Raw genomic sequence first — 10,000 nt, forward strand, 5'->3', positions numbered from 1 at the left:
CTTCCCAAAAGTATAGCTAAATTGTTAAGATTAGCTTCAGGTTGACAACTTTAAAATGCTGCTTACATGTACATGTATGTCAATAAATCAGTATTAATATTCCAATAATTTATGAAAAATATAACTCTCTAAATGGGGACAGTTTGCATAATGAGTACGTTTACTTTGATACTCTAAGTACATTTTGCTGCCAATACTTATGTACTTTTACTTCAGTAAGATTTTGAATGCAGGACTTTTACTTGTAATGGAGTATCTTTACTTTGTTGTGTTGATACTTTTACTGCAGTAAAACATCTCAGTACTTCTTCCTCCTCTGCATGTTTTATACAGTAACATTTACAACCTACAAAACACCTAAGACTGACGAAGACCCTAAAAAGTACGACTGAATGGTCCTAAGACATTTATTCCATCAGTCTAAACATTGATTCAATATAAGACACAATAAGTAGAGACACATGACAAGTGGAAATAACAGAACAGTTTGAATGGATTCCAGACTAGAGGAACTGGTTTAAAGTCCCAGCTGGTCAGGGTGTTCAAGCTGAAACTAGTTTTAGCCTTAAACTCTTTTTGAAAAGATCTGATGTTTCTGCCTCTCTTCTCTTTTCTACGTTTTTACATTGTTACGCTGTTCTGCTAACACTGACTGACCCAACAGACAGAACGACAGACACAACAGACAGAACAGACAGAACAGACAGAACAGACAGAACGACAGACAGAACAGACAGAACAGACAGAACAGACAGAACAGACAGAACGACAGACAGAACAGACAGAACAGACAGAGAGAACAGACAGAACAGACAGAACGACAGACAGAACAACAGACAGAACGACAGACAAAACATTAAAGTCTGGACCTGTTCAGTTAGTTTAGAGGGTTCTTTACAGGTTTAGAGGTTTGTAGCTGTGAAGGTTTAAAGGTGTAAAGATCTGAAGGTTTGAACATTTGAACATTAAAGATCTAAAGCTCTGCAGGAGCAACATGTTAAAGGTTTAGAGCTTTAAGTGTTTAAAGTGTTTAAACTCTTTCTGATCACACAGCTGACCAGTCCAACCAGTTTAACCACAGTCTTCTGGTCCAGTTTAACCAGTATCTAACCAGTGTGTGTGTGTGTGTGTGTGTGTGTGTGTGTGTGTGTGTGTGTGTGTGTGTGTGCAGGTGAAGGTCTGGGTATTTTCTCCAAGACGTGGATCAAAGCAGGAACAGAGATGGGTCCGTTCACCGGACGACTGATCTCTCCTGAACACGTCGACCTGTACAAGAACAACAACCTGATGTGGGAGGTGAGCAACTGACCCACCGAGCAGCTGAGCAACTGAGCAACTGAGCAACTGACCCACCGAGCAACTGAGCAACTGAGCAACTGAGCAACTGACCGACCGACTGACTGACTGACTAGTTATTGAACGATTGAATATATATATATATATATATATATATATTTTTTTTTTTTTTTTTAAAGTAGGCAAACTAGTCAGCTAACCTTTTACTACTACCGCTAATAATAGTAATAATTGTACATAATAATAACCCCCCCCCCCCCCCCCCCCAGGTGTTTAACGAGGACGGGACGGTCCGGTACTTCATCGATGCCAGTCAGGAGGACCAGAGGAGCTGGATGACCTACATCAAGTGCGCCCGGAACGAGCAGGAGCAGAACCTGGAGGTGGTGCAGATCGGCAGCAGCATCTTCTACAAGGCTGTGGAGGTCAGTACAGACCGGACCGGACCGGACCGGACCGGACCGGACCGGACCGAACCGGACCGGACTGAACCGGACCGAACTGAACCAGATTACACACTTTTGAAAGATCCTCCCCTCTACCGTTCCAACATGCTTCAGTATTTTCAAACGGTGCAGATCTGAACCAGACTCCTCACATCTCAGACCTTTAACTGATCCTCCTATAATCTCTCTCGTAATAACTGTGTTATTAAACAGGAGGTGCAGCAGATTCATGACATTATGCTACAAAATAAAGAAGCAGAGAATTTTTTTAACAGTCAGGGACAAATCTGAAGCGGCTCTGATCAGAGACCTGGTCTGGACTGGGCAGACTCAGCTCAGGCCGGTGGCGCCTCCTGCTGGAGACTCAGGTCACAGAAACACATGAAGAAGAAGCACCATGTTGTTCTGCTGCTCCTCTCTCTCTGTTCTGGATCTCCAGACCAGAATAATCCTCATTTATCCTCCAAAAGACTCAAAACAACAACAACAATTTCTGATATTTTATGTCATCAGAGGTTTAACTCTGCCTCAGCGTCTGGAAAACAGTTTCTACACTGGACACTGTCAGAAAAACAGAAATATCTAAATTCAGATGGAGGTTTCTGCTGGACATGAGGAGTCGTGTTAAGAAGTAACTCGATCTGTCCTGTAAACTGAACTGAACCAAACCAAACCGAACCGAACCAAACTAAACTAAACTAAACTAAACTAAACTAAACCAAACCAAACCAAACTAAACTAAACTAAACTAAACTAAACTAAACTAAACTAAACTGAACTGAACTGAACTGAACTGAACTGAACTGAACTGAACTGAACTGAACTAAACTAAACGTCTCTCCCTCTACACAAAAATGAAAACATTTTCTTTTAAAAGGTTGAAAGTATTTTTCCTGAAGCTGTTCAAAACTAGATCTCCACCATTTTGGAAGAAACTGACACCTACTGTTATAAAATAACTGACAGCACAAATTCAACTCAAATTCTGGGACTTTTTAAATCAAGTATTGATTTTTATTGATTTTTTATCCCCCCCCTCCCCCCCCTCCCCCACCTCAGACGATCCCCCCGGACCAGGAGCTGCTGGTCTGGTACGGAAACTCCCACAACACTTTCCTGGGAATCCCCGGAGTTCCAGGAGGAGACGAGGAGCAGAGCAAGAAGACCAAGACCGGTGAGACAGACAGAGAATGAATGAATCACACATATGATGTTTTGTCAATTTAAAAGATAATTTTGCAAGAAATAAAGTGTCAGTTTGTGGTAAAACAGTAAAGTAAAGTTTAGTTTAGTGTTTCAGGCTCAGTGAACTACATCTCTGTCTCACCGACACCAACATGAAGGAAACAGGAAACACACAGCATGGCGTTAACGTTAGCCCCCACTGTACTGAAACTATCCTGAAGCAGTTTAAATCCCTTCTTCTTCTACCTTCCAGGTTGTGGTTTAATACTCCTGCTGTCTGAGAGGGACTGAGCTTCAGGCTCTGGGAGCTGAAGCTCAGTCCCCCGCCACTTTTGGGTGTGTCGTCTTTCTGATTATGTATTTTCACAGTATGATACTTCAACAGTTTTACCACAAACTGACACTTTCAAAACATCATGTGTGTAATTCATGGCACAATTCAAACGGGATAAAACAATTATTTGTCTCTCGCCGTTGACTACCGGACAGATTTTTTCCGAAATGAAGGTCCCATGGTGGACAGAGGAAGGGGCGGGGCTTAGACTCTCCTAAAAACTCTCCTTAAACTCCTCCTCCCATCTACCTCATGCTGACTGACTGACTGACTGATTAATTGCTTGATTTTGAATCCTGCAAGTTAAAAACCAGACTGAACCCCCCCCCCCCCCCCCCCCCCGCCCATTCTGACTTTAATTGATAGATTGATTTTGATTCTTGAAACCCAGTCTGAAACATCTCCTCCTCTTTCTCCTCCTCCTCCCCCTCCCAGATGAGTTTCACCCGTGTGACGGCTCCTCTTCCTCCTCCTCCTCCTCCTGCTCCTCCTCCGCCTCCTCCGCCGCCCTGGCCTCGGCGGGCCGCATGCGCTGCGTCATCTGCCACCGCGGCTTCAACTCCCGCAGCAACCTGCGCTCCCACATGAGGATCCACACGCTGGACAAGCCGTTCGTCTGCCGCTTCTGCAACCGCCGCTTCAGCCAGTCGTCGACGCTCAGGAACCACGTGAGGCTGCACACCGGGGAGCGGCCCTACAAGTGCCACGTCTGCCAGTCCGCCTACTCCCAGCTGGCCGGGCTGCGGGCGCACCAGAAGAGCGCCAGGCACCGGCCCACCGGCGGGCCGGGGGCTCCGGGGGGAGGGGTGGGGGTGGTGGTGGGAGGAGGAGGAGGCGGAGTGCAGGGAGCGCACTCACCTCCTCCTCCTCCTCCTCCTCCTCACCCCTCCACAGATGACCGCAGTGCCGCACCCAGCCTCCCTGGTTCACCATATACCTACCATGGTGCTGTGAGGGGGGGGGGGGCAGAGAGAGAGAGAGACAGGCAGACAGACAGCAGATGGACAGACAGGCAGAGGGAGAGTTGTGTTAACTGGGTAACAAATACAAACATCTGGACACACTAACAGATTTATAGCGGCTCCACACACACCTGCAGCAGCCTGTCTGTCTCCATGATGGAGGAACAGTGTGAACTGTGTGTTAGTGAATAAAGTGTAAATGTGTGTGAAGCAGCTGAAGCAGAGAGCAGCTGAGTCAGCTTGTTGTGGTGTGGCTGTAGATCCATTCAGTAACGTTCTCAGTAAAAGTGAATAGTGTGATAAGGTGGATTTGTTTCCAAATGTAGGTTACTGTGACACAGTAAACTGTCTTGTCTTTAGCCCTAGTCTCTACTCCAAAACATGAAGAGTTGGAGCTTGAGAAGAGTCAGCTCAGTTAACCTGAACAAACTGTTAGCTAGCTAACTAGCCAGCAGACACACTGATGTTAATGTGAACACGCTAACGCTAGCCGCTACTAGCTACGTTAGCTAGTGTGCTAATCAGATGTGTTAACAACAAGACAGTGATGGTTAGCTGACCAGATGCTATGGTTAGCTAGCTAACAAGCTGACATTATCTAAACACTAAATCAATCAGATGGATCAGTGATGAAATGATCAGTTCAGTCAGAAACAGACAGAAATTAACTGTCTGTTCAATTCTGTTCAGACAGAAACACAGTCAGCTGTTCAGAGCTGAGGACCTCCAAGATGGCCGCCGGAGGGTGTATGTGATGTGAAAGCCCCCTATACCTGCATACACACACACACACACACACACACACACACACACACAAAAGACAATAGACACACACAAATGAACATATATATATAACTGATTAGATCCAAGTACTTTATTGCAATGTTTTGACCTGGAAACGTTGTGAATAAAGTACCGGTGGTTTGAATCCGGGGTGAGGAGAGATCTGTCCTCACTGACTTATAAACTCTGATATGAATTAGTATTACAGTTGATACTCTCACTGCATGATGAGACAGTATGAACCTATCTATAACTCATCCTGTTTATATCAGTATGAATCATGTATGTGAGATGATGATGTTGTGCTTTGGTTTGCATGCAGCTGGTTCTTGTTCTAAAGGTTGTGATGTCAGAGCAGCTTGTTCTAATGAGAACAACGAGGCTCTTTAAAGGAATCCACTCAGTTTTTGGTAAATGTTCCTGTTGGTCAACTTCCCCTTTAACTGATGACATCATAGACACCAAAATCATCCATGTGTCCCTGGTAGATCATTGGCTCTGGCACTCCATGCTAGCGCCATGCTAACACTTTAGCATACACTATGTTGAGTGACAGCAGCTCCATGCTAACACTTTAGCATACACTATGTTGAGTGACAGCAGCTCCATGCTAACACTTTAGCATACGCTATGTTGAGTGACAGCAGCATGCTAACACTTTAGCATACACTATGTTGAGTGACAGCAGCATGCTAACACTTTAGCATACGCTATGTTGAGTGACAGCAGCTCCATGCTAACACTTTAGCATACGCTATGTTGAGTGACAGCAGCATGCTAACACTTTAGCATACGCTATGTTGAGTGACAGCAGCATGCTAACATGTTGAGGACCATTTACCTGAAAACTCACTGGTTTCCTTGAAGGAAGCTCACCACAGATGAATAGAGGCAGAGCCTGCAATACAAAAATATATTGCTATTATTATAATTATTATTATTATTGATTTTATAGTATTGTTAAACAGTATCTTTGGTTCTTAATCTCTGGGTTGAGGCCCATCAGCACTACAGGCCAAGCCACCATAGAATCCAAACTTCTTATAAATGTCCCTACTTGACTTTTTCCTAGATTTTCAAAATAATGCAAAGAAATAAAACTTAATTAATAATTTATATATTTCCTCCCTTCAGCTGACGGCTTGTTGGTGTTTCTCCAGGCTGTCTAGTGTTCAGAGGGAGCAGGTTAACGAGCCTGAAGGGTTTAGTCTGGTCCTGGTCCTGGTTCTGGTTCTGGTCCTGGTTCTGGTCCTGGTCCTGGTTCTTGTCCTGGTTCTGGTCCTGGTTCTGGTTCTGGTCCTGCTTCTGGTTCTGGTTCTGGTCCTGGATCTGGTCCTGGTTCTGGTTCTGGTTCTTGTCCTGGTTCTGGTCCTGGTCCTGGTCCTGGTCCTGGTTCTGGTTCTTGTCCTGGTTCTTGTCCTGGTTCTGGTCCTGGTTCTGGTCCTGGATCTGGTCCTGGTTCTGGTTCTGGTTCTGGTCCTGGTTCTGGTCCTGGTTCTGGTTCTGGTTCTGGTCCTCATTCTGGTCCTGCAGCTCCAGACAGAGTTCACTGATCTGTTTCCCAGTGAGGCCGCTCTGCTCATCAGGAGGTTCTGTTGGGAACCAGAGGTTCTGCTGTAAATACGTTCTAACTGTGAAGCTGTAAAAGAAGAGTGAATATAATCCATGAGATGCTTTATCCCAGAATATAATTCAACTGTCACTTTATCTCTGTATATGTGTATGTAGCTCAGATATGACACATGTATCCGTATATGAAGTATGCTGTGTTGACTTTGTATTACAGCCTATATACTAATAAAGTATTACTTGACCTTTACCCTCTGCTGTCTGCCTGCCTGTCTGTCTGCCTGTCTGTCTGCCTGTCTGTCTGTCTGTCTGTCTGTCTGCCTGTCTGTCTGTCTGTCTGTCTGTCTGCCTGCCTGCAGCCATTTTGTGGCGGCCATGTTATTGCTGCTGTTCAGACACAAAATGGCGTCTTCCTCTCATTAAGTATTCACTAAGTTATATTCTATATTCTATATTCTACACTTATATTCTGCATTTGATTCAGATTTGATCTTTTTCTTCTTCTGTTTCTATTGTTTATTTTTAATATTACTGTTTTTATTGGTTTATATTGTCGGTCATTCTTGTGTCTTTTAACAAAGTAACAAGAAGCCAGTAAGATAAAATGCTTGTATGCAAATATACCAATAAAAAATAAATAAAAAGATTTAGATTCTGATTCTGAAACAAAATGCTTCACTATCAAGAGAAATAAAAGACAAACAACTGATCAATAGATCAGTGAGGTAAAAGTAATAAAATAGTTAATAAATAAAAATAAATAAAATCAATAAAAACAATAAATAAACAACGTTTATATAAGTGTGTGCACATGTATGTATACATGTATGTACAGTGTGTGTGTGTGTGTGTGTGTGTGTGTGTGTGGTACACAGGGTGGGAACTGAGCGTTGGTCAGCAGAGAGCCGGGATTGGTCGAGCCGGTTAACGAGGTTCAGCTGGACTGATTCAAAACCTTTAATCTAGATCAGAATGATCCGGATAGGATTAAATCTCAAAATTGGGTATTTCAAGATGTGATCCTGATCCTACAAAATTGGGATACGGATTTGGTCCAATCCTAATCCAATCCTACCCAGAATCCAGATCAAATCTTGATTTTGGGTATTTCAAAACTCTAATGTGGAGATTAGGAGGTTTGATGATCCTGATCCCACTGGATCCAGTATGGAGTCAAGGTGGATGCAGAGACATCTAGGACACATGGCACATATTTAATCATTCTTTTATTCAGTGCTTGCATATTAAAGTAACACAGACCATACCAAAACAATATCCATTCTAAATTAAACAATTAACCAAAAAATATCTTCAATGAGAACACCAAAAAACTCCAAGCTGTTAGAAAAATGTCCAGGAGCAAAAACAAGAATTTCACATTTCTTCCTCTGAAAGTGCCATGTCAGCATCTTCCAGCCGCTCTGCTGACAGGAGAATGTGAAGTTTTGTTTCCCTGGAGCAGGGTCAGAGATCTGCTCCTCGGACACAGATCTGCTCCTCAGGGTCAGAGATCTGCTCCTGAGCTACAGAGATCTGCTCCTCAGACATAGATCTGCTCCTCAGGCGCAGAGATCTGCTCCTCAGACGCAGAGATCTGCTCCTCAGGCGCAGAGATCTGCTCCTCAGACGCAGAGATCTGCTCCTCAGGCACAGAGATCTGCTCCTCAGGCACAGATCTGCTCCTGAGCTACAGAGATCTGCTCCTCAGACATAGATCTGCTCCTCAGGCGCAGAGATCTGCTCCTCAGACGCAGAGATCTGCTCCTGAGCTACAGAGATCTGCTCCTCAGGCATAGATCTGCTCCTCAGGCGCAGAGATCTGCTCCTCAGGCGCAGAGATCTGCTCCTCAGACGCAGAGATCTGCTCCTCAGGCGCAGAGATCTGCTCCTCAGGCACAGATCTGCTCCTGAGCTACAGAGATCTGCTCCTCAGACGCAGAGATCTGCTCCTCAGGCACAGAGATCTGCTCCTCAGGCACAGAGATCTGCTCCTCAGGCACAGATCTGCTCCTGAGCTACAGAGATCTGCTCCTCAGACGCAGAGATCTGCTCCTCAGACACAGAGATCTGCTCCTCAGGCACAGATCTGCTCCTGAGCTACAGAGATCTGCTCCTCAGACGCAGAGATCTGCTCCTCAGGCACAGATCTGCTCCTGAGCTACAGAGATCTGCTCCTCAGACGCAGAGATCTGCTCCTCAGGCACAGAGATCTGCTCCTCAGGCACAGATCTGCTCCTCAGGCACAGAGATCTGCTCCTCAGACACAGAGATCTGCTCCTCAGGCACAGAGATCTGCTCCTCAGGCACAGAGATCTGCTCCTCAGGCACAGATCTGCTCCTGAGCTACAGAGATCTGCTCCTCAGACACAGAGATCTGCTCCTCAGACACAGAGATCTGCTCCTCAGGCACAGATCTGCTCCTGAGCTACAGAGATCTGCTCCTCAGACACAGAGATCTGCTCCTCAGACACAGAGATCTGCTCCTCAGACACAGAGATCTGCTCCTCAGGCACAGATCTGCTCCTGAGCTACAGAGATCTGCTCCTCAGACACAGAGATCTGCTCCTCAGACACAGAGATCTGCTCCTCACCAGATCCACAGACATCTTCACTCTTGGGTGTTTTTCCAGACGGCCTCTCACAGGGCGGCTCTGCCTGCAGGGTCAGGGTCAGGATCAGGGTCAGGGTCAGGGTCAGGATCAGAGTCAGGGTCAGGGTCAGGGTCAGGATCAGGATCAGGGTCAGGGTCAGGGTCAGGATCAGGGTCAGGGTCAGGGTCAGAGTCAGGGTCAGGGTCAGGGTCAGGGTCAGGGTCAGGGTTATGCATGGACTGGAGGAACAGGTACTTATTGCTTTGTGCTTCTATGCATGTGGATCATTCTACCAAGTCATTGGAGATGGTGTGTGTGTGTGTGTGTGTGTGTGTGTGTGTGTGTGTGTGTGTGTGTGTGTGTGTGTGTGTCCTCTGAGCCTTGTCCATCAGTTCATCAAATGTCCAACAAATCCAGAACAAACCAAACAGATGAAGCTCAAGTTTTATGAAATGGGTAAAATGCGGGAGGCTGCAGCTCTGTCCACATCACCCGCCAGGAGGGGGAGGAGGAGGAGGAGGAGGAGGAGGAGGAGGAGGAGTGTGAGCAGGAAGGAGCGGCTCCAGTGAGCAGCCTGTGGTGAACACACAGCTCACCATCACTGAGGATGCAAGGCTCTGAGGGAGAGCCATGTTACAGGGACAGAGGGAGAGCCTAGACACCAGGGCCGGGCGATAATTCAATATTATCATTTATCGTCTTTCAGTGGAATCATATTGTGACGATATGAAGATATTTTTTAATATCGTGACACATTTTATTTAAAACTTCTGATAAAATGAGGTATGGTAGGAATATTATTTGAATATTTCTGTTTTGTTTGACATCACACCT

At 45.5% G+C, this 10,000-nt stretch overlaps 1 pseudogene; it reads left to right on the forward strand.

The window, feature by feature from the left end:
• Positions 1-1,171: 1,171 nt before the first annotated feature.
• On the forward strand, positions 1,172-4,215 carry LOC139640436 (PR domain zinc finger protein 12-like; annotated as a pseudogene).
• The last annotated feature ends 5,785 nt before the right edge of the window (positions 4,216-10,000 follow it).

Source organism: Centroberyx affinis, unplaced genomic scaffold, assembly GCF_046629955.1.
Source record: "Centroberyx affinis isolate AG114_WGS23_722 - 3 ecotype Tasmania unplaced genomic scaffold, CSIRO-AGI_Caff_v1 ptg009450l_1, whole genome shotgun sequence".
In the NCBI taxonomy this organism is placed as follows: domain Eukaryota; kingdom Metazoa; phylum Chordata; class Actinopteri; order Beryciformes; family Berycidae; genus Centroberyx; species Centroberyx affinis.